The sequence below is a fragment of the Ailuropoda melanoleuca genome, chromosome 5 (genome assembly GCF_002007445.2).
Source record: "Ailuropoda melanoleuca isolate Jingjing chromosome 5, ASM200744v2, whole genome shotgun sequence".
Lineage (NCBI taxonomy): Eukaryota > Metazoa > Chordata > Mammalia > Carnivora > Ursidae > Ailuropoda > Ailuropoda melanoleuca.
Genome location: NC_048222.1, coordinates 32,871,338 through 32,895,972, shown reverse-complemented (window position 1 = coordinate 32,895,972; position 24,635 = coordinate 32,871,338). Strand labels below are relative to the sequence as shown.

At 47.7% G+C, this 24,635-nt stretch overlaps 1 protein-coding gene and 1 pseudogene across 7 annotated transcripts in view; one reads left to right on the top strand and one right to left on the bottom strand.

Annotated features, from left to right (window-relative positions):
• Positions 1-24,635, top strand: part of BTBD9 (BTB domain containing 9) — a 402,059-nt gene that overhangs the window by 352,341 nt on the left and 25,083 nt on the right. The window lies entirely within an intron of this gene.
• On the bottom strand, positions 2,992-3,237 carry LOC117802204 (annotated as a pseudogene).

Below are 24,635 nucleotides of genomic sequence, written 5' to 3'. Positions count from 1 at the left end.
AAGTAAACTTTGTGCCCAACATGGGACTTGCACTCATGACCCCCAGATCAAGAGTCGCATACTCTACCAACTGAGCCAGCCAGGCGCCCCTGATAATGATCTTTAAATGTGTGCAGAGCTGTCTTGTGGAAAAGAGACTAATTCTGTGAACCCCAGAGGTTGGCACTAACATGCTTTGTTCATACTGTCAACACACATATAATGAGCATCTGCTCTGTGCCACTTACTCTTTTTAAGTTCCTGAACTTGATGAGGTGCTCAGTTTTGGTCCAGAGACAGACAGAGAAATCAATAAGTAAAGTGGAAGTACCACTGACAATCCTGAAAGAGATGGGCAGATGCCGACTGGGGCACCCTCTGGAGCGGGGAAGGGCATTTATTTGGAGGCACACGAAGCAAAAGGGGTAGCGTGTGCGAAGACATGAGATGTGACATAGCTTGGTGCATTCAGGTAACTAGGCCTGGTTTGGCCTGACTGGAGTGTGGGCTGGGAGGTCCAGGGACCGCCCATTCTTGTTTCGGGGGTGAGGAGGATTTGTCCAACAGCGTGCCCTGGGCTGCCCCTGACATGTAGCGTGTCCGCAGGGAACAAGCTGGAGAGAAGGCTGGAGGGACAAAGTGGGACCAGACAGTGGAAGTCTCTGGATGCCATGCCGGGGAGTTTAACCTTATTCTCTTCTCAGGCAGAAGAGACGACTGTTAAAGGTATTCCTTTTTGGGTAGACTGTGCCTACAAGAGGAACTACAACGAATTGGCAGGGAGAGAGACTGGAGACAGGAAAGCCAGAAAGCAGCAGTTAGAGATCGGGTCTGCCCTAGAGCGATGGCAGTATGCCGGGTGAGAAGCTGAAGGGGGGAGCTTTAGGGAGGGCAAGAGCCACTCTGTAACTCTGAGCTCTGCGTCCAGGGGCAGCAGGCTGGACAGCCGTGGTCCCAACAATCAGAGGCAGAAGAGCTTCTTCAGAGCAAAGTACCACACACAGATGGTTCCAGAAGTGCCAAATTATAACAGAACCGCTGTTCTCAAGTCTGCACTAATCAGTCTCAAGGTGCCTGGGTTCTTGGCATGGGAAGCCTGGCAGCCCTCTCTCTCATGCTCTCCCTCGAAGAGCAGGGCACTCCGAGGACGCCCTCCTCCGTCAGCAGGAGGAGCCGCAAGCTCAGAGGAAAGCAGCCTTGTGACCTTCGGCAGAGGCCTTTATGGTCTCTCCTGAAGCACTCTTGAACCAGTGCCTCAGCCGGCTAACTCCCGCTGCCACTGTGGCCAGCCAGCCCTGCTCTCTGCTGCACCTCATGCCGTCGATCCCCTTCTTCCCCCATGCCGCATCAGAGCAGCAGGAACAAGGACAGTCACTGACGTGTGTGTCCGCTGGAGCATCCAGCCAGGCCTCACCACATGGCTCTTTATTCTCCAGCTGTTTTCAAGAGGCTCATTGTTTAGTCCTCGGAGAATCTCTGGATTAGAAACCTGAGCCAGGAGACAGAAGAATAGAAGCCGGGAACTACGTAATAAATATGTGCCCTTAAAACAACAGTAAGTGTCAGCACTAATGCCTCTAGCCAGGACTTCAAAGCACAGACCCCTGAAGTGGTCTGATTTGGAGAGAAATCAGTACCCCAGCATTCTTTGAGAACGTGAAGAAAGGGCATCCCTGACCTGCCTCTCTGGACCGCGTACCGCATCTCCTTGTAGCAGAGTATTTGGTCTCCCTGTTAAGTGACTTGGCACAGGGAGACTTGAGATACACGCTGGGTAAGAAAGCCACTCCAGGACACACTTGTTAAGTAGTCAGCCTCACACTGCGCAAACTTCTGCTCGTCGCAGCCGTAAAATCCTGGGTCAAATTGTTGTTATAAAGTCGATTGCTTCCAGAGCAGCCCTGCCGTCGTTAGGCCTTTGTTTTATTCAGGGCTGCCCTGTCAGCTGTAGCTCGCCTTTGATGGGCCACAGCAGTGTGTTTCATGTCTAACTAGTGTTTTAATGTTTGTGCGAGACTGTGGTTAATTGGATCCCCATGGTACCACAAATGGCTTTAGAAGCCCCTTATGTCGGGGGAGGGAACTCTGTGACTATGCATGTGCATGTGTGTGCGTGTACACACGTGCCCTCACATCTGAGCAAGCACCATGAGATTTAAGTGTTCTTTGGCCCACATATGCTTTGGGAGTCTTAATTCTTGTTTTCCCAAGGTCAAAACTCTTGGCATCACCCCTAGATTCTTAGCCTTTTTTCTCTCATACTCTTTTGTTGTGTGTGCGGTTCTTGGGCCTGTTGGAGCTGCCCAGCCAGGCTCATCCTGGTCATGGCTAACCCATACCCCAGATCCGCTACGAACTCCCGCCATCTTGCTGGCTGCCCTGTGCCATTGGGTCCCCGTTGATGGACTTTCCTTTTGCAGGGGTGCAGCGGCAGCAAGGGCCCCCCCTCCCAAATCTGTGAAAGCTTCCAAGGGCCTGGCTGTGCTCCAGCTTGGCTTGCTTTGTTTTGTTTGTTTGTTTGTTTGTTTGTTTTTCTTGGCTGCTTTATTTAAGGGCTCATGACTGACAGCTGTCCCCAGCCCAGCCCCTTCCTCCTCTACAAAAGCAACTTACTGTGAAAAGGGGCTGTTCTGCCAGGACCCAGCCAAGGGGCCTGTGGGACTGTGGCTTTGAATCTCAGGGAAAGGAGGGCAGGCAGTCCGGTTCTAACAGGCAGAGTGCTGTTGGGGTGAATGAGGAGACCGGAGAGTCCCGGAGAGCCCTTGCCCAGGGTGACAGGACACCAGGGTGAGGGAGCAGCAGGTTAAAGGCTTTCAGAGCCAAGTGAGGCAGTTCAGGCCCCTGGGGTCCCAGCAACCCCACCTCAACTCCATGCCATGTCCCCGAGCACATCCCCACGGCCACACACACTCAACAGCCTCTACCTATACCCACTCCATACACACAGAGGCCTGGACGGTGGGGCAGGTCCAAGGCAGGCAGGACTGCCAAGGGGGTGAGTCCTCTGCGTTGTTACTGACTGGCTTCCTCATGGGCGTCTGTCCAATTGCTGTATACATCCATTGGTTCTGACAGATAGGTGACCAGTGTCTGGGATTTCTCTAGGCACACATACAAGAGATGACTCTGGTGTTGCAGGCACGGTCCATTTTCTCCTCACAAAACTTCTCGTGGTTGCAGGAGGGGCAAGTGTTGGGTCTCTAGGGTGCCTGTCATCTTCTTGGAGGGTAGCTTCCATTTTGACTTTCTGTGCCCCATGTCTGTAGGAGGACAGACACTCACCTTCCCCCATTGCGATGGCCTCGTTCACCCAGGAGACAGTGACTTCCCTAAGTCACTACACTTTGAATTATGCAATCTAACTGCCTAGTTAGGGATTGGTGTCTTATCAGTTTTCCAAAACAGAGGGTTTCACACTCCCATCCCCACTCTAAAACCTGCGGTGACCTATTTCTAGGAGCCTGAACGAGCCTAACCAACATTGGTGTGGGTGGAGCAGAGAGACCCACTGAGGGCAGGTTAGGGAACAGGCAGTGGCAGGGATAGGTAAGCACCTTGGGGCAAGGCAGGCTGGTGTGCCCTGGGATTCGGTATGCCTGGGAAGTAAGAAGCCAGTCTGCCTCTGGCCTGGAACCTTATCTTCCATCTTAACCAAGGGACTGTGCTCACTCATCGAGCTCAAGTATTGTTAGTCTCTTCCAATGTGTGTGTCATAGCTGCCTCAAGTGCAGTGTACATGGAGGTAATCGCTAAGTGGTAAAACTCCATGCAAAAGTAAGACATCACTGGATCTCTTCAACCAAGTCATAAGCTCCCTGAAGCCCAGGTTGCTTCTGCCACTTCTTTGCACTTTCATAGGTGGTCGCTAATCTCTGCTCTTTGCCTGGCTGTATGACCATTGAGATAAGCTGGTTAAATGACCGTTTCCAGCGAAAATGGAGTTGGCCTCCTCTGTTACTCTCTCTCATAATAAGTGTTCTTCTCCTTGCTAACGCATGTCATGATTTATAATTTTATTTGTAATTTGCTTATTAATTTCTGTCTTTGCAATAGGCTTTAAGTTCCAGGAAAGTAGGGACCCTGTCTGCTTTCATTGTTCACATCTGCATTCCCGAAACCTATATAATGCCTTTACATATGAATAGTTTTGAGTTACTAAAGGAATGTGTTCCCAGGAAGAGATTAGCAACTTCAGAGCTGGAGAATGTCTCTGTTCTCCTAGATCTTACCAACTAGGGACATTCTTGACCTTCACCAGCTTTGCTGGCCTAGCTTCCTCATGTACCCTGAGCATCCTGCCTCTTCCCGTGACCTCTGACTTTGACTGCTAGTGACTTGATTCAAGTGGATCGCAGAGCCTCTAGGACACATCATTGGGCAAGAGGTGGCAGCTTCCTTCACCAGTTTGTTCTTGTTCTATTTGTTCATGGTGTTGTGGGTGATCAAGGGATGGATGGCTTTGAGGCCCCCCAGAGGCACAGAGGTGGGTCAGTGGATTTCTGACAAAGCTTGTAGAGACAAGTGCAAAGGCTGCCCTGGGGAGCACCCACGAGGAAAGCCTTCTCTTTCATATCCTCCTGTCTATGGTGACTCTGTGTCCCCATCTCATAGCGAGCTCCTTGAGACATGCATTCACCATCTGCCAGCAAGAATTCCATCTGAAGTTACTTACCTTCAGCTACACATGACTTTCTGAGCCACATCTATGGGTTTCCATAGATTATGGAATTTTTGCATTACACTTCATTATTACCTTGAAATTATACTTCCATCCTGAATGATCACGTCTTGTAAGCCCTGTGAGTGCTACCTGACATACATACTCTGAAACAAGTCCCGTGTTAAGATGTGAGTGTGTAGTGGGTGATACTTGGGTAACTCTGATTAAACATGTAAATCATGAAAATTAGAAATGGGAAGAAAGCTGTCTACTTGGATTAGCGACATACTAGTGTTTGCTCATTAGTGGATCATTCTCTCTCCTGCAGGTCTTGCTCTTCCCCAAGCATTTGTTGTTACATTTTTACCTTTCTTTCGCGGCACTTCGTCACCCGTGCCCAGCCCTCCAGGAGACAGAGCCTCTCCATTTCTGCCCTTTGTCCGTAGTGTGTACTTTGACTGGTAATCTTTAAAAGCCTTCATGCAAGGTTTTTAAGGATTTTTCATCCAGCATTGGTTGTGCCCCAAGGATCATCTTCCCCCAAGCAGCGACACTGGATTTTGACAATCCTTTTCTTTCTTGTCATTATGAGATGGCTGTCATCCAGAAGTATGCTCAAGACCGTATCCAACATTAGGAGTGTTGCTCAGAATCCGGGGGCTTGCCAGCTGAGCCAGGCAGACAGATAAATCCAAGAAGAGGAATGACAACATAGAAAAGAGGTTGTGCAGGCCGTAAGACTCAAGTAAATCTTACTACTGAATTATCCGTACTTCAGAATTATAAAGAACTCCCAGCCATTCTGAAAGACCACAAGAAGAAGGAACACCAAGACAGGGATTCCAAAGCAAGATGAGAAATTGGGAACATTTGGGAAAGATTGGGGGGTGGGCAGTAGCCAATTAAAAAAAAAAAAAGAAAGGAAAGGAACAGAACAAAAACAAAGGAAATAAAATAAAAGGTTTGGCTAAAATGGCAAGATTGGACAGGAACAGCGTGACAGGGACAGGGCAGACCTGTGGGTGGGTGAGGAACTGGGTAGGAAGAAAGATAACCGAATATCTAAATTCCGAATCCTGTGCAGGGATAGCTTCCCGTGTTTAGAAGGCTGACTGTTCAGCACTGTAGTTCGGTGGGATCAGCTGTTAGGATTCTTTTTAATAGAGTTCTTTCTAAATTATTTATTGTGATAATCTACAAATGTTCCCCCAAACTCAGGGTTATAACTTCATTTCTGCTGGTTTGCCTCACATTAGATCTATTTAAAAAAAATTTTTTTAAAGGTACAGAATTAGTAAAGAAAGCGGTGGGTGGAGCTAGAATGGGATGCCAGAAAGAACACATGTGCCCACACCCCTATTTACATGTGTGTCACACATCTAGTTACAAGTCAGTATTTTATATGGATGTCTAATTTACTTTTGTTTTTTTAATTTAAATTCAGTTAATTAACACATAATGTATTACTGGTTTCAGAGGTGGAGTTCAGTGATTCATCAGTCTTATATCCTACGCAGTGCTCATTCCATCACGTGCACTCCTAATGTCCATCACCCCATTACTCCATCCCTCCACCCTCTCCCCTCCAGCAACCCTCGGTTTGTTTCCTATAATTAAGAGTCCCTTATGGTTTGTCTCCCTCCCTGATTTCATCTTGTTTTATTTTTTCCTCTTTTCCCCTGTGATCCTCTGTTTTATTTCTTAAATTCCACCTATGAGTGAGATCATATGATAATTGTCTTCCTCTGATTGATAATTTACTTTTGATGTATGTGGGTGTTCCTATTTTTGACAGAGATGAGTGTTATATATTCTTCAGCTAGAACCTTTTCAGTTCACGGCACCTCCATGGGATTATATACTGAATCTCATTTTGTCCATTATTAAAATCAAGGTTCTTTTGTTAAGTAAATAAAACGATTGAATTATCAATGACAAGTTAGTCCTTTCTCTCTTCATCAGTGTGATTTTTAAACATTTTTATTAATACCTTTAAGTGCTATATTTGAGTGGCTATAAGCCCTGTTTTTTAAGATATCTTTTTTTAAACATTTTATTTATTTATTTGACAGAGATTGAGAGAATGAGTGGGAGGAGGGGCAGAGGGAGCCACAGACTCCCCACTGAGCAGGGAGCCCGAAGCAGGGGTCGATCCCAGGACTCCGGCATCATGACCTGAGCCAAAGGCAAACACTTAACCGACTGAGCCACCCAGGCACCCTAAGATAAATCTTGTATTTTGGTATCGAATGTATGCAATTCATGATAAACACTTAGACCAGTGTCTTATCTTCTCTGGTTTCATTTCTTCTGAACAATGCATCATTATTCCAGCTCCTCCCCATGCTGTGGGTAAATGAGATCACATCTCCGACAGCATTTCCTGGTCTTCAGGGGAAATCTGCGGTATCGTTATTGGGCTGGTACTGCTGTCTTCCAGATTGCACACCACATAATGCTTGTGGCGCTTACAGTCTAGCTGGGCTCCGCTGGCAGAATGATTTCAATGCAGTGGCTTGTCGTGGACTGTGTTCAGGGTTCCCTGACATTCTGCAGGCAGGATTCTGGTGGTGGGCTCTTGGCCTGCGTGTCTGTGCAGTGGGGTGTTGGATGTCTGAGCCCGAAGTGAAGAGGATGTCAGTGGGTTCCTGGTGGGAGGCTTTTGGAGGGGAAGCGTCTGGGTGATTATAAGATGGCAGGTGCTGATTTACCTGTTTGCCAGTTTATTTTCTTTGGGGGCAGGCAGTGTTTCAATTTACTGCATTCCTTGGAGGTTTGACATATCAATTAGATGTTATCGACAGTAATAGAGGGGCAGTTGCTGTAAATGTGAAGTTTTTACTGGTAGGCCATGAAATGACACCCCAAGGGACTGTAACAGTGTGGCGTGATAAATATCGTGTTACCTGCACACGGGCAGAGGGACTGATTAATAGGGGAGGATGATTCTATCTCCTGCACTAAAATGTTATTTATTCATTTGCTGTCAATCAAACCTTCTGTTCTAATTGGCTGAAAGGTTAAATCATCAAGATCTGCTCATAAACCAAGTTAAGGTAGGAAGAAAAGCAGCATTAAATCATAATCAGTAGCTTGTTTATTTACAGCATTATTGCATCTGGGTGACCTTGGACAGCCTCTCTCTGCCCTCTAGTTACAGTAGCACACCCTGAGCTGGGGACTCCTGTGCGTGAGTGGAGGTTGCTGGAAGGAAAGAGATGTTCGCCACGCCTGCTGGTGTAGCCGGAATCGGAAGAAGGCAGTGCTCAGTGCAGTGTTGCCTCCGCATAATTAGACCACTGCTGCTCTTGCCGCTGCATTTTTAACGGATGGCTCTCGTATTGCACGATACTTGTAAAAGGAAGACTCATTTTCGAAAAGACAAATCTATTTCCACACTAACAGTTTTATAAAGATGTCAGTGAATAAGTATAGACATCATTAAATCACATTCTAAAGGCAGGCTTCTCGTTGTGATAAATCTGCATTATCAGGTCTCATTTCTGAAGTGAATCATACTTGTAAAACTTTATGGGAGTTGAGTAAAAGATCCCTTGTTGGCCAGTACAAGTGTATATTGTCAAACCATGCAGAAAGGATAGCTTCAAATCCCACTGAAAACACTGATAGTGTTACACCCCTTTCTCAGAAGCAGTATATTTCAAGTACAAGCTACTTTGGGGAGGTAAGAAGCTTTTGTCACTGCCAAAGAAGCTTATTCAAAGAAAGCCACGAGTAAACTCTCATTCCAGAGATCTCTCTATCCAGTGTGGCGCCGTGAGAACACAGGTTGCTCTTCAGTGGGGCTGGTGAAGGTCAGTAACCCAGAACCACAGTGCCGCAGAAGGTGGGGCCTGCCCTGTCCTCACCACCCGTACCACCCACGACCCACTCTGGGCTCGTGCTCACTCACCCCTACCACTGCCTTCAGCAGCCCAGCCAGGCAACACGGAGGCCTAAGAAGTGGACCACTTTTCCTTTATCTTGACCTTCAACAAATTCACTTCCATGTTGTTTATTTGAGTACTTTAACCACAGACAGGCATGTCAACTCGTGAGTCATGGACCTGATGTCCCATACTACCATATTAAATACCAGCGATCTACCATATTAAAGATAAATTTCCAAAGAAGGTCTGACTATCACCCCTGTGAGATGACAGGGGTGGCTCAATGCCTTCCTCAGCGTTTGAAATTATTTGCGGGTGGAATTTAGGTCACCATGTCTGTGGGAAGGTGAAACAAGTGTTCATTGTTGGCTGGTGTGGCAAAAACGGCCGACATTATCTTCTAGTGCTGAGTTCATTTTACTGTAAGAACACACACCCATTTCACAACCACCCGGCCTTACTCATTCTTCATGAATAACAAAACTTGTCAGCTGTGTTATTCCACAGTCAGACGGCGAGGGAGATGCATGACACTGTCCTAGATGGAAGGACAAGATTGGAGCCATTTCTTCAAGTCAGAGAATTAATCGGGAAGGTGAAAGTTAAGAAACTGGACTTCGGTAGCTAACTCAGTCAGGAGAGACTATTTAGTCTAAAGAAGAGAACATAATAGGGGCGCCTGGGTGGCTCAGCCGTTAAGCATGTGCCTTCAGCTCAGGTCATGATCCCAGGGTCCTGGGATGGAGCCCTGGCATCGGGCTCCCTGCTCGGCGGGAAGCCTGCTTCTCCCTCTCACACTCCCCCTGCTTGTGTTCCCTCTCTTGCTGTCTCTCTCTGTCAAATAAATAAATAAAATCTTAAAAAAAAAAAATAAAGAAGAGAACGTAATAAAGTAACGTCCTCATGCTCCTTCCAGAGGAACAGACTGAGCGGCAGCGGAATGCGTGTTGGTTCTACGTACTAAACCCTCCACAAAGAGCTCGTCAGCCATCAGGAGCTGTCAGTATTAACGAGCCTGGCGCACATTCTGGGCGGGCACTCACAAAAAACCGTAGGAGAGAGAGTGGCCTATCTAGAAAGTCACACTCCATAAATGGATTGTTTCTCCCCTATCAGATAAAATGTCATGCATCACTAGAAATTAAATTTCATATGTGTAGAAATTAAATATCATATATAACCAGTCATTCAATTTTTGTGCCCAAGAAATAGACAATCTGTTGATCATTGGGATTGGAGAATAAAGAAAATTAAGACAACCGGTGTTTTCTTTGTGAGGTGGCCTAGTCATGGCTTCATATGGCTCTCTTGTAAGACTTTCTGTCTGTGCCACACACACTCAGCCTATGGGTTAGAACCCAGGCAACTGGTGGTAGACATTCCAGATCAGGAAAGTCAGAACCTGGACATGAGTTCAACCTCCTCCTGGGATGGAAGAGAAAATTTGGGAACATCTCTGCAGTAGGAAGGGGTAAAAGTCAAGATAAGCAGCCCTGGGGGAAGTCTAGCAGGTTCAGGGGTTCTTCTAGAAATAGCACAGCCTAGAAGTGCTTTGGGAGTGTCACAGCCTTGGATGTTGGGGTTCAGAAGTGGACTGTTGGTCTAGAAGGGTTACAGCAGGACCTTAGGACTTTAGGGAATGAAGGGAATTCAGCAGAATAAGGCCATATTTTGGCCCATAGCCTGTTTTTTTATTTATTTTATTTTTTAAAAAGATTTTTATTTATTTATTTGACAGAGATAGAGACAGCCAGCGAGAGAGGGAACACAAGCAGGGGGAGTGGGAGAGGAAGAAGCAGGCTCATAGCAGAGGAGCCTGATGCGGGGCTCGATCCCATAACGCCGGGATCACGCCCTGAGCCGAAGGCAGACGCTCAACCGCTGTGCCACCCAGGTGCCCCCATAGCCTGTTTTTATACCACCTCTAAACTAAGAATGATTTTTACATTTTTAAAGGGTTGTTTAACGAAACTAAGAAAGAATATGTGACAGGGAGCTCTGTGGCCTAAAATATTTACTGCCTGGCCCTTTAGAGTAAAAGTTTGCTGACCCTGGGGGAAGGCGTTGACTTGAGTATAGAATAACTGCTGGAACCGGGGTGTGACATGCTCATTGAATGACAAGGAATGAGGTGAGAGCCAGTTCCTAGGACCCAAGTGCTTGAGAACAGGATCCAGAGCAGGGCTCACCTGACTGCTGATACCTTCCTGCATTCCCCCTGGCTGGGGGTAAGATGGAGCTGGGCCCTGGGTGGGGGGAGGGGCTGCAGGGAAGGGAGAGTCAGATGGGTCCCGCAGCAGGCAGCAAATCCTTAAGTCGCACAAGGAGTCTGACAGAAGAGGGATTCCTGACATTTATAGTAACAGTTTACAGAGTGCTCTCCCAGCCTCCACCTCGTTTGACTACCCGCAAGACAGGCATTTTCTAGGTGCAATAGCAAAGACTCCAGAGATCAAGTGATTTACCCAAGGCCATAAAGCTAGTGAGTGGTGGAACCTGGGCCAAAACCCGGATATTATGACTTCTGGCCGGGGTGGACTTCCTGCTCCAACACAGCTCCTGTCCCCGAGTAACGATCCTTGGCCAGCAAACCTCTTCACCCAATCGGGATACCTGTGGAATACTTTGGAGAGCTGGATTTGAAACCTTCCTTCCCACAGCTTCCTATCCCTATCAGTCCCCCATCCTTACTATCACTAAAATTGTCCTCTTAGGTCTTCCTGGTCCTCTTACTCTAAAACTGCCTAGGATTTTTCCAGCTTTCTGCCTTCTACTTAGTGTAACAGAGTTGTCCTCTTTGTTGCAAAATAGAACAGTGGACCTGAAAGTGGGTCCCCAGTCCATCAGCATCACCTGGGAACCTGTTACAAATGCAAATTCTCAGGCCCCACCCCAGACCTACTGAATCAGAAACTCTAGGGTGGGAGCTGGCAGTCTGTGTTTAACACACCTTGCAGGGGCCACCCATGAATCTGAGACCCCCTGGAACAGTGCCTCAGAATGTCTCATGGACCATACCTCCTCCCTCCCTGCAGGAAGCCCTGCACTAGGGCGTTTCCATGTTCTCTCAGAAGGTGGTGGCCGTGTTCTACACTGACTGGAGGTGTTAGTGACGGCTGTAGTATAGGTCATTGTATATTGGTTCGGTCATGAGAACCAGGGAGAATTTCACCGCCACGGCAAGTTCTTCAGACGCTGTCACCAGCTGCTAAGCACCCCTGTCTTGGGGGAGAGAAGTTGAGGAAGATGGGACATGAGCCTGCTACTGTACATGCAGGGACCCCGACTTGGGAGCGCCAGCATCAAAGATCTTCAGACGGGACCTGTGTTTCCCGAACATGGCATTTCTGTGGAACGCATCATAGCGCGTCTAGCTCGAGTCAGGCGACGTAAAGAGAAGGCCAAGACAAGAACTCTCAGAAGCGTTCTACAGAGCCTGTACCAGACTGCTGGCCCCCAAATTTACTTGCTAATGGTGTTTTGACCCATGGTTGGGAATCATGATCGTTCCCACAAAGGCTATACAAAATGAAGAAAATGAAAATCATAAAAAAAAGAAGGATATCCCCAAGGTACAGCCATTGTCCAGTCTCGTGCTCTGAGTCGACAAACTGCATGGTGTCAGAACTGGATTCTTAATTTCGTGTGGTTCCCTTTCACGATGTGTTGTCATATCCGGGAGAGATGGCTCCAAAAGGACACTTGTCATTTTTAGTCATAGAATAGAGCAACGGTCCTTCACAAGGAATGAAGGGCAAAAATACTGATATCTTCCCCAGAGCTTTAAAACTGATGTGGAGGGGCCTTCTCCCTGGGGCAGTTTAGGCTAGGGCTGGAACTGTTCCTAGTGGCAGTGGCGTTAAGGGTTTTGTTGTTGTCGTGTCCATCTCCAATGTGAAGCCTCCTCAGGACCGAGGCTCAGGACTAGAGTTCCGCTGACTTGATGGAAAAAAACACCTGAATGACAGAACAGCTGAAATTTCATCCATTTTTGCACCTCCCACCCCACAGCCCTTCGGGACTGCCCGGCAGGACACCAGTGTGATCCTGATGGGGGCAGAGCCATCATGGAGCAGGAAGATGAGTAAATCATTGCGCAACTTTAGGAAAATCTACTTTGTGCTTTCACACACTTGGTTGAACTTTTCAAAACTATTGACTAAACAACTTGCCAGCTGTGATTACCAACAGCTCTATTTGACAGTCGTTGACAGAAAGCCAATGGGCACACGCAACGTCATCTCGTGCTAACAGGGCCTTCGTTGGCGGCTGCGGAGGAGATGAGTGCTTTCCTGGACCCGGGAGCATGATTCTTGTCGCCTGGTGGTGTTCACTCAAGCATCGGCAAACTGTTTGCTTAGTGAGCCCAGGGGCAGACGTGAAGCCCGCCTGTACATCTCCATCACTCCGAAGGTGCTTTATGTTCTGATCTCCAGGAACACAAATAATATTCTTTCTAAGCTGCTCCAAAGTACAGCTGATAGAAAATATCATGGAAAAGGTGAATTGCCAGACAGTAAGCCCTCATGACCAAGAGCTTATTCATAAAATGATGACAAATTTATTGCACACATTCACTGCTGGCTTTCTGAGATTAATAGCTGATCTGTCTGATTTTAAAGGCTGACAATGGAATCAGAAAGAGTTACTGGTCAGTTTTCTCACCCATCCCCTTCACCCAGCAACCTTCCTCCCCAAGAAATAATACAGAAAAATAAGCTGATTTAGCTTTGGCAATAGTCTTACAGCGTTTTATTGCAGGAGATTTCCATGTGCCAAGGATAACTTTTAACCTTGTTGAATGCAATCTGACTTCTTGGCATCTTCCTTCAACCCTGCAAAACCCTCAGGGCAGGGGACTAGCACAGCGAATAACTAGGGGTAGATTGAAACACAACCTGAAAGGAAGCCATATTTTTGTGCGTGTCTCATGGCTGCTTGTTTACTGTGAAGTAGTGAAGAAGTCGTTGTTTGATGTCTTAGCCTTGGGGCATGAATAAAATTCAAAGCAGGTGTTAGGAAATGCACTGTTTCCGCACGCACGCGTGTGCACACACACACGGCTGTGTAGACACAAGCCCTGGGTTTACAAAATATCAGGAGGGTATCTCTGAGGCTGCTGGCCTGAGGGGAATCTGGATTCATCACAGAGAGCAAGATGCCTCCCATGTGTTTTGCTCCTATCATTTTGATCCTGACTTGGCTCCTGTGGCTAATAAAATGATCTGACCAGATCTCCTGGCCTGCCACACCTCCAAGCGCTCTCCTTGCCCAGCTAAATCCCTCTACCCATCTTGGCGTCTGATTTCTGTGTCATAGATTATCTAAGTTATTTAACCTAATTTACGTACTTCACACATGCCCTGGTTGTCTCCTGTCCCGTCGCGTTGGCCACCATGCTCTGTGAGCTCACAGGGAGCCAGGGCTGCATCCTTCCCTCCTGCACGCTGGCGGCCTCGCTGAAGGCACTGAGATGAGCAGAGCAGCGTCACCCAGGGGAGTTCTCGCCAACCAGCATGCGGTCATGAGTCTGGGGACGCCGTCAGAGAGTGACTTAGAACCAGGAGAGCCAAGAGCCTGCCTGCAACAGAGCACGCGCCCAGAAATTCATCGACACCAAGTTGGGCGGGGGGGGAGGTGGTGACTTTTTATCAAGAAAGTGTTTGAAAAGAGAGAGAAATTATTTTTTTTAAGTTCCACTTTTTTATTAACAGAAAATGTCCCAGAAGAAAGGTGGTTACGTGCACCATACCGCCTTACATCAGCTTTAATTGTGTTGAATGCAGCAATTTATGCAAATTCGAGAAAGGGCCTTTATGGGGCCTGCCGGAAACACTTGCACCTTTTTATTGTGGAACTCTATCAGAGATTCCAGTGTGTTCAGTGGCTCAAGGCTAATCTTGGGCAGCTCCGTCTGAAGAGCGATTGTTTTCATCATAGAGAAACATTTTTTCGTACTCTGGAGATTTTTAAAGCTCTCCCCAGTGCCCCCAATTTCTTACCTGTTCAGCTGCAAATATCAGGCCCTTAATGGCTAGAGAGCGAGAGTCTATTTTTAAGTTTTCACTGAATATCTCCCTGGTGTTAGGTGCTGAACGAATTTGGCATGTCATCAGATCTGGAATACCCGCAGGAGCTTAGTGTAATTTTTAGTTATGAAATTGGTCAGATTTGATTCCGAGAATGTCTGGCAGCCCTTCCAGAGGGCCACCAGCTTGCTTGGGTGTGTGCGCTGTGGTGGGTTTCTGAGGTAGGGTGGGGGGTTTTGTTCTGCACAGGCATTTGGCGTGAATTTCCATAAAAGCAGCCCTTTTTAAAACCTGAAATTCAGGGCCATTTAGTCCTCATTGTGTTTAAATCCTTTCAGTATTTAAAACACTAGGAAACAAAATTGCCAAATTCTTAACATTTGAAAATTGGCTCCTTCCCAGGCATGGTCCTCACATTCCCAGTGCCCGTCTCAGAGGGAGTGTGCTTCTGGGGGAGAGATGGAGGCGAAGGAAGGACAGTCACGCAGAGCCAGGGAGGAGTGGCGCTCTCCTCCGAGGCAGCAGCCTTTTCAGAGCAGGCCTGCTCTCCATACAGGCTGGAAGAAGCCACCCGCGTCATTAAATCCATAATTCTGTGGAGCATTGTACTTGCCAGGGGCAGGGAATCCTCTGGGGAAGAGCAAACTGAATGTGCCCTCTCCCCCACCAGCCTCTAGAGCTATCTACTGGCAGAAAGTGGGACTGAGCTGCCCACCCACCCATCCATCCAGTGGAGGCCTAGACCCAGGTGGTTGTTCTATTCCAGGCAAATTTCAGCAGAATTCCCAAGCACGTGAGCTGGGCACCAGTCAAAAGTAGGAACATTCCTACTGAACGATATGGAGCAAGTCATGGTACTCGGAGCCTGTGCAGGGTCTTGAGGGAGCAGTGTGTCCCCTCACGCCCACCACAGGCCTGGCAGACAGTACTCCACTGTATTCTGGACAGGAACTTCACAGCACGTGAAACCTCAGCCCCGGGCAGATCATTCTCCCCAGCTGCCAGAACCGAGAGAGGTGAACAGCCCAGAACCTAGGCCGTAGGTGGAGAGCACTTCCACCCGCCCCACCTCCGAGGGGGGGCCACTCCTGACCTCCTCTGTAGCATCACCAAGGACAGGAGCCTTTCCGAGTCTCCACGTTGATGTTTCTGATTTCTCTGGTGGACCAAGAGTTACCACTCAGTGGCCAGAATCAGCATTTTGCTGACATCCTTCTTCACATGAGCCAGTAGTGGGCCCAGTCACATCGGAAGGGTCAGTTGGTGGACTCAACACAGTGATAGCAAAGTTTTGGTCTAGACTCCTCTACCTAGCTCCTGAAGTCTGGTCTGGGTCTTTATTTCCAGAGTGAGCTAGGAATTTTGGTCTCCCAAACACGTGGCAGCGAGAGTCCCTGTATTTGCTAACTACACAACCACTCTTCTGTTCAACTTCTTCCTGCCTGTCCCTCACCAGTGCAGGGACTGCTGGGTGGTATTTATTCTTCAAAGGGAAAAAAAGAATTTTTGTCTCTGATGTGGATCAAGAACCATTCGAATAATGAATTTGTCTAAAGAAGATGAAGGTCAGTNGACCTTCGATATCAGACAAGGTGAATTTTTTATACAAAATCTTATATTTATTGGAGCCTTTGAGAATTCCAAGGAAATGGACAGAACCTGGAGTGTTTGAGAGTAAGGACTTCCTGTCTCCATGTTGCGTCTTCTGAATTGGTTTGTTGAAGTTCTTGCAGGCTCTGGATCTCTAAACTTTGAGCAGGATTATCTTGGATAGTAACTGTTTCTGAACCCATTTCTTATTCCCTTGGGTTCAAGAATCCTAGTGGTGTGAACTTTGTAGCATAAAATCTTCCTACCCAAAATGCTCAGCTCTGTCTGGCTTCACCAGAAAAACTAACGGAGCTCCTGACGAGTACGTTGTGGGGGGGGGGGGGGGGGGGGGTTGTTACTGGGGCAGGAACTGGGATGGCTGGTGACCCAGTTGTGTTTGGGAGGGTCCATGGGGACTCCAGACACTGTCTTAGCAGGCTTGAGACACACTTTCCCTTGGAGGAACCCCACATTTCCCTCTTGTACCTGATGGGCTCTTGGAGGAGGCAGATAATAGGCAAGGGTAAAGGTCATTAATTATAAGATCCAAGTGTGACAGAAACCCTATTAGAAAGAACACATCTCTTCAAAAGACTTCCCAGACATTTAGAACTGTTTCAGCCGAGTTTAAATTTGCAAGGGAAACCATTAAGCCTTGGAAGAAAGAAATGCCAGACCAAGAGGGTGCTTTATAGACACTAATTTGATTGACCAGACCTCCCCTGTTGCTCTACCACACAAAAGCTCTTGCCCAGATGCAAACGTGTGTGTGCCCGCACGTGCACGCACACACACCCCAACTCCCACCACCAGTTGTGTACAAACTTGAATACAGAGGCAGGAAGAAACATGAATTTTCTTTTTTTTTCTTCACACTACTCAAAGTCATTGTGTTTCTAGCACAGCTGCTGCAAGAGAGAAGCACTTGGCCCCAGAGTCTGCTTATGTGTTTGAGCCGAGAAAGCGATTTTTGTTGCAAGGAGCTCTAAGTGAGACAGACAGAGTCAGAGAATAAGAGAGAGAGAGATAATTATCTAAATTATGTTCGTGCTATTATGGAAGACGAATATAGTTAAAATGTAATTAAATGTGACGGCTAGCAGGATGTAAGCCAGGCTTTGGAATGCTAATCATCAATTACTGCACCCCCTTGGGGGAGTCAGGGAGCCTCCGTAGCAGGGAGTGGATGGCACTTGAGTGGGGGGGCATGGGGATGGGGGGCCGAGTGAGATGCAGAGGGTTAAAACAGCCCCTCTCCCCTCTGCTCCCACACATACTCATTTGAACACTCTACGAATGTCCCCAGGAACGATTCTTCCCCTGGCTGCCACAGGGTTAGAAGCTTTCAGCTTGGCTCTTATGAGGAGCTGGCAGGAGGGTCCTGATCCTTTCTTTGAGAGGAAACTCCTCTTAAAGGGGAAATTATGCTAGGAGCAGGGACCAGCTCATGTTAGAGCAGCAAATGCAAGTGCATTCACCAGAGCGGCCGGAAAACATAAAATGCCCACATAGGTCCAGAAATCTCAGAGGCAGGAGGAACCTAGGGGACTGCTGATCTGGACTATAATTAGGACAGTAGATGACACACATCTGTCCCAGCAGGCTGCTCCCCACCCCACCATCGCCAGCCAGGGTAAGGGCTCCACCTCTCCTGTACATCGAACTCCCCTGTGGAGTTTAAACGGGACTCATGTAGGGCCCACCCCCAGAGATTCTGAATTTAATTGGTCTGGGGTGTGGCCTGGGAATGGGAATGTTTAGAAGGTCTGCAGAATAACTTCCTGCCAACCATAGCCAAGGGGAGGGCAAGCAGCAGTGACTGAAGACCGCATCAGCTGTTCTGTGCTTGCACAGACCTGTTGTACCAGTCTCAAGGCCAAGAAGAAAACCGTGTAAGAAAATTGATTTTTTTTAAAGATTTTATTTCTAAGTAATCTCTACACCCAAGCTGGGGCTCGAACTCACAACCCCAAGATCAAGAGTTGCAAGCTCCACCGACCGAGCCAGCCAGGTGCCCCAGATTTTTGTTGTTGTTGTTAATGAAACATAATTTGTGTATCTTTCCTGGCGCTAGGTTCCCAAAGAATTTTGAGGTGGTGTGATTCCTGTTCAAGAGTTAGTTTGCTCCATTTAGCACTGCCTGAACTCTATCCCAGCCTTAGCTGGGATAGAAACCTGGCAGCCTCCTTGGGCCAGGTGGGTGATGTGAGCGAGCATAGCAGGCCAGGGGAGGCTGCAGGGAGTGATGGAAACCACCAGAAGCTCGATGGCCTGGCTCTGTCTCACTCACCTCAGCTGTAGACAGTATTGTCTTTGCAGAAAAGGACCCAAGGATGCCAGATCTTCAGCTTTCCAAGAGAAACCTATTTGTACAAACCTGTTTGTATTTTTATGTGAAATCTCCCAATTTTTAAGTGGGACCTAACTCAAAATTTTAAAAATACTCAGGAAACCAGCAAAAATATGTCTTCTGAGCCTCCCCTGTGTGACCTTTGATCTCAGGAAGCATTTGGCTGATCAGCGTGTGACTAAATGGTCACTACTCCCAGGGGCTCCTCGCAATCTGTTTTCCTGCCACCTCTGTGGGACCTGCAGTCAGGTTCCACTAACTTGGCAGTGTTTTTCCTCAGCCTGGCGTGTAGAGGGCTCTCCGTGAATAGTTGGTGAATGGAGAAACAGACAGGGTAAATAGAGCGAGCCCAGAATTCCCTGTAAGTCGGGGCAGCGACACAGCTGTGAAATCCAGTTAAGCGTCCTGCAGGACAAAAGAACTTCCTCGCAGGTGCCAGATTCGACCTGCGCTACGCTGAGCCTTGCCTTCAGACCTGGGTCAGGGATCTGGGGACCAGGGAGCCCTTTGGAAGGGGGGTTAATTAGGATCTGGGCTGACCCCGCCTCTCTGCTGCTAGGACATGGGGTCACTCTGCCTCTGGGGCGAGGGAGGGGGCCCAGGATGTGCCGGGTGGGGAGCTGCTGGGGAAGGACACACAGGGCCCGGTTTAGGGCCTGTTACGACCCCGGAATTCCCGCCTCAGCCAGTGCTGTGGGAGATGCCCCGGCCCTCGCACGCCCGGTCCAGAGCGCAGCTTTAGAGACGGTGAAACAGACGACGCTGGCATCCTCGCCCGTCGCAGCTGCTAGGGAGCGGGTGAGAGCAGCGCGCTCGGAGGGACGGCGGGCAGCTGTGCGGTCATCACTCCTAAAGAACTGCCAGAGGGATCTTTGGGCGAGTCTGGAGGCTTACTCAAGGCCTCTAATACCTGTCATGTCTCAGCGCCACACCGCTCTGAGAGGGCGCCGCTGTCACCGCAGCAGCTCAGTTGATAGGGGACGGCCTTTAATGTTCCCTTCCTCTGCAAGAATCTGTTCTTCGGAAGGCTCCTGTTTGCCTCCCAGCCCTGCTCCCAAAGGTTGTAAATAAATCCGCCCCCCGCATACCCTGTCCATTCCTCATCACCATAGGCCTGTCTCCTCCTCTGGCTCTGCTTTTATTTTTCACCTTCTGAATTTTTAAATTGTTATCAAAGTTATACAGGGACATTGTTTTAAAAGCCAAGTAGAAGCACAAGGCTCATTAACAAAAAGCTGGAGTCCCCCGCTTCACCCTTCCCTCCCCCAAGGCCCACTCCCCAGGGGCAGCCGCCTTCCTTCCTTCTCTTTAACAATTTTTTAATATTTGGAAAAGTTAGTACGTTCAGAGGAAATACCTTTAATATGGCTTAAAAATTAAAAACTAAAGACTGTGAAATTTGTCGATCACCCACCACCTCTTCCTCCAGAGATTATACATAAACGAATATGTGGATTCTCCCCATTTTCTTAATACAGATTTCTCTATACCTTGGAGATTTCTAGAACTTCTCCCTCCCTCTCTCCCTCTCCCTACCTCTCTCCAGCTGCACAGTCCTTCATCACAGGGCTAGAGATGGACCATAATTTACTTAACCAGTCCCTCGTGAGGAGCGTTAGGTTGTCTGGATTCTCTTGCTCTTCAAAGGGTGCTGCAACGCACTCTTACTCCCACTGTGTTGCCCGTGCTGTGAGCGTGTCACAGCTCCCGTGATGTGAGAGGAATTGCCAGCTCTGCGCTCAGGGTGTGTATATTTAAAGTGTTGCTAGTTGGCTAAGTCAGTTTGTACTTGCCGTGTGTGAAAGTGCCTGTGTCCCCCTACTTGTCCAACATAACACGTGATCAGACTTTTAGGTTTTAAGGGAAATATGTTCCTTCCTTAGAGACCCTTCCCCCTCTCCTGAGTATACTTCTCTCCCTCCCCACCCCTCCCCCTCCAGTTCAATCACAGCTTTTATCATTTATTGTGAGCATTAGCATGACTACGTAACTATTGTTCAGAGCTAAGCCATGTAGTTTGCTAAGATCACCATTTGTTTTTCCTGGAGTTAAACATTACTTACTTTTCTATATATCCCATTCATTAATTTTCTAGGCACATATCACTTATTTTTGTCAGACTCACAGAAATCCCCTCAGGCTGGTCTAATACTTCTGGTAATTTGGTTTTCCTCCTGGAGCCCTGCCTTCCCTCCATAGCAGAGCTAGTTGCCCTAGGCCTTACTAGGCTCCCATCTTCCACTCTCCCTGCCCACCCTCCAGGAAATTCCCCTCACATCTGTTCTGTCAGATCCTGTCTTTCTGGATGCTGTAACTTTCTTTGCCGTAGTTTAATCCGCTATTAGTTGTGGAGCACATTTTCTGGAAGTTTCTAGTGGATGCACTGAAGGTAAATTTTTCCAGATCTATGCCTGAATTGAAGTTTCTTTAGTCTATCCAAATATTGACTGAGCTAGGAATAGTCCTGTGGCTGGGACTAACTTTCCCCTCAACATTTAGAAAGAAGGGCTCTGTTATCTCCTAACTCCCAGTGTTGCTGTTGAAAAATCTCATGCAATTTTGGTTCCCTCACCTTTATGTTGACTTGCTTTTGCACCATGCAGAAACATTTAGATCTTCTAAAGTTTCTCAATAATATGTTTTGTCTTCTTATCGTAGTGGCCACTCAGTGGCCTCTGTAACTTAGGAACTTATGTCCTTCATGTATGGGAAGGTGTGTTTTTACTTTGACAATTAGATATCTCATATCTTCTCTGCTCTTTTTTCCTGGGACATCTACTAATTGGATAGTGGACCTCTTAGTTGGGTCCTCTCATTTTCTATCCTTTTTCTTCTATTTTCTATCTTAGCCATCTTGTTTGATGTTCTACAAAATTTCCTCAACTTAAGCTTCTATTGCGTTGAATTATTGATTTCAATTCTTAGTTTTAATTGACAAGAGCAATTTCTTTTTCTGAATATCCCTTTTTCATATCATTTTATTCTAATTTCAAGGATGTAATAATTCTTTCATCTTTCTGACAGTAGTATAAGGGTTTTGCTTCCTGAGGTTTTATTCTGTCTACTGAATTATAACTCTATTTTCTGAATTATTTTTCTTTTCTATTTGCTTTTGGTCTCTATTTTTCATGTTAGGGTCCTTTGTGCCCCTTGACTGGCTGTTCACCTTCAGACGTTAGGCACTGAGAAAGCTGGTTGGAAGTTTTGTGTAGGAGGGTGTGTTTGTGGACTTCCTACAAGGTTATCAGACTGGTCTTTGGGCATTTCATTGGGAGACCCATGCCTGCTCCTTCAGATCCAGCAGATCTGTTTCTTCCCCTGAAACGCTTTTCCAGATCCACATGGCCATTTCTTCTGTTGGTGTAGGTCTTAGCTCAGTTGTCACTTACCGGAGAGAACCTCCTTAAATATGGTATCTAAAAGCAGTGTGCCTGTCTCAATCTACTTACACTGCTATATTTTTCTGTTTAGTCCTATAGTTTTTTTGTCCCTCTCTCTCCCCTGAGAATGTAAGCTTCTTGAGGGCAGAGTCTAAAATTGGGCCCACTCCATAGTAAGCACTGGATAAATATTTATGGAAACCAGAGGGACAGAGGGAAAGAAGGTGGATCAGTAGCTCTTGGGCTGGTCAGAGTCTCTAGAGGGACCCTCTAGTCTTCTGTCTGGGGGTTAAGCCTGGATCACAGTGGTCTGAAAGCCAAGGGGGAGGGTAGGGAACTGGAAGTCTCACCATCTGAGATACTCACTTCTGTGTAATTCCTTAGTCTCAGCCCCAACAGGTTCCCACCCTCCGCTGTGCCTCCTCCTGCCCCTCTCTGTTCAGAGTAAAATCCCTGTCTCCTGCCGAGATGGGAGGGGGTCATTCCTGCTGTGCAGGAAGAAAGAGAGGGGATATGGGGGAGGGGGATCCATCTGCTCTTTTCACCTGCTTTCAACCAGTCCTCATAGTTCAGCCCCCTGTACACCTCTACCTTCAAATGACATGAGACTTTCTAGAGCCGCGTAGTGTGAATCTGTTTGGGGTGTGTGTGTGTGTATTAGAACACATGTATTTGATACGAAGCATATATTAGATTTCCTTACTGCCCTTTCAGTGGAGGGAGCAAAGATGAACCCATGATCAGTTTGCCCTGTTTAACTGCCCATCTGGCCTTGGCCATCTCCCCAGTGTTCACCAGGTCTGCTCCAGAAGAATTCTGACACTGGCATTCTCTTTATAGCATAGGCAGCAGAGTCACATAATTTTCCAGAACTAAAAAGATCACACACCATTGGTACAGGATTTACAGGATCCCCAGAGAAGTTAGGATGAGGCTTAGGATGGAAGGCCAATCTCAGCTGAGCCCCGCTGCCTTCCGTTCTCCAGCGGCCCTTGTCACCAGAGCCACTCACACAAGCCCTGCACTTATGGATGGTGGCTGCACCCCTCCCCCAGCCAGCAGCTCTCCTGTCCTCTGCGCACTTCCCAAAAGACGCACTTGTCTGGAGCCAGCGGCACCACCTGGCAAATCCACATGCCCATCGAGGGGCTGACTCCCCCTGGCCTCCTAAGTTTCATATTGGCGGTTTGGTTAATTCCACCCCTGGCAAATTCTTTCTCACATAAACACAGACACCATTTTAATGCCTTTCTTCTCCCTCTTTTTTAATTTATTTCAAGAACTGTTTAAAATGCAGGCAAGAATAGGAAGTGTTCCAACATTCACTCACAGGCTCATCCCCACAATTGACTGTAGTTAATATTTTTCACGTACACGTCGTCTTTTTTATTTTAATCAAAGAAATAAAACATTCCAGTTCATGTTGAAGCCTCCTTTGTTCTCCATCAGCAAACCCATTCCTCACCCTCTCCTCAGAGACTACCAGTGTCATGAATTCAGCACATCTCCTTCCAGAATATTTAAACATGTTTTGTGAGCATGCATGTTTTCGTGAGTCACGTGTGCGGCTGTGTATGTGGCTCCACAGTGTACATGTCGTCCCCTGATTTGCTTTTTAGTGCAGCCATATGTGTGTTCCATCTCTGCACGCTGTCTGTGTGGAGGGGGAGCGCTTCCCGAGCCTCTTCTCTCCCCCCCGTTTCCATATGTGTGACTGTGAAGATAGAACAGTAGCCAACGTGCACTCTTACCACGTGCCAGGCACGGTTTTCCCATGGAAACACCACAACCACTTCACCCCGTTGCACACCGGGACCTGAGGCTGCAGGGACCCAGCACAGGAAGGGGGCAGCTTGCGGTCCGCTCGCCTGTGTGGTCTCCCGTCCGGAGTCATGACGCCAGCACGCCAGTGAGGCGCTGTACAACCCTGGGACCCGGGGCCAGGAGGAGTCCTGTCTCTGTCCAGGAGACAGACAGCCCCAGCCTCTCCATCGGAAAGTTCCTCACTGTGCCCTTGGGTGGAAAGAGCCCCCAGAGTTGTGAAATCTGGTCTTCTGTTGTTCAGTTGACACCGGGCGGCGCTGGAACGTGGACACGTGACTTCTCTTTCCGCCTTAGTGTCTCACCTCGGAAATGGGATTCCAACGGGCTGCCGAGCTACCTAACAGATTGCTGGGGACCAGACGTGATAGATCGTGATTGGGAAGCGCTTTGTAAGCCTCACGGTGGTGGTCTGCAGATGGACAGCTCCGGACCCGTTTTTTTCACTCCTTAACAGACCACCTACCCTAGTCCAGCCACATGCCCCTGAATTTATGCACATAACAGAACTTGATCCTCATTCCTCAAGCAGCAGCTTTAGAGAGACTGTTCCTAAGCTCTTGTTTTCCTGGCTTGTTTAATTACTACTATGGCAACAACATCATTTTTACCTTTTTTTTTTTTACTTCATATATATATATACATATATATATATAGTATTTCAGCCTCGTTATGGGTTAAATTGAGTTTTATGGGTGGCAACCCAATCGAAATTTAGAACTTTTTTCTCCAGAAAAATTGCTTCCAAGCTTCAAACAACCAATTACAAGGAAAGTTTTGGAACACCACCAGTTTGTGAGTTGGGACCAGGTACTGTTGACATTGTTCTCTACTTAGTTCGTGAAAGGATAGCTGATCTCCCCAGAGAGACTATAAGCCTCAGAAGGGCAAGCACTATGTTTTACACTCCCCCGTAACACTCGGGTGCCAGGCTCG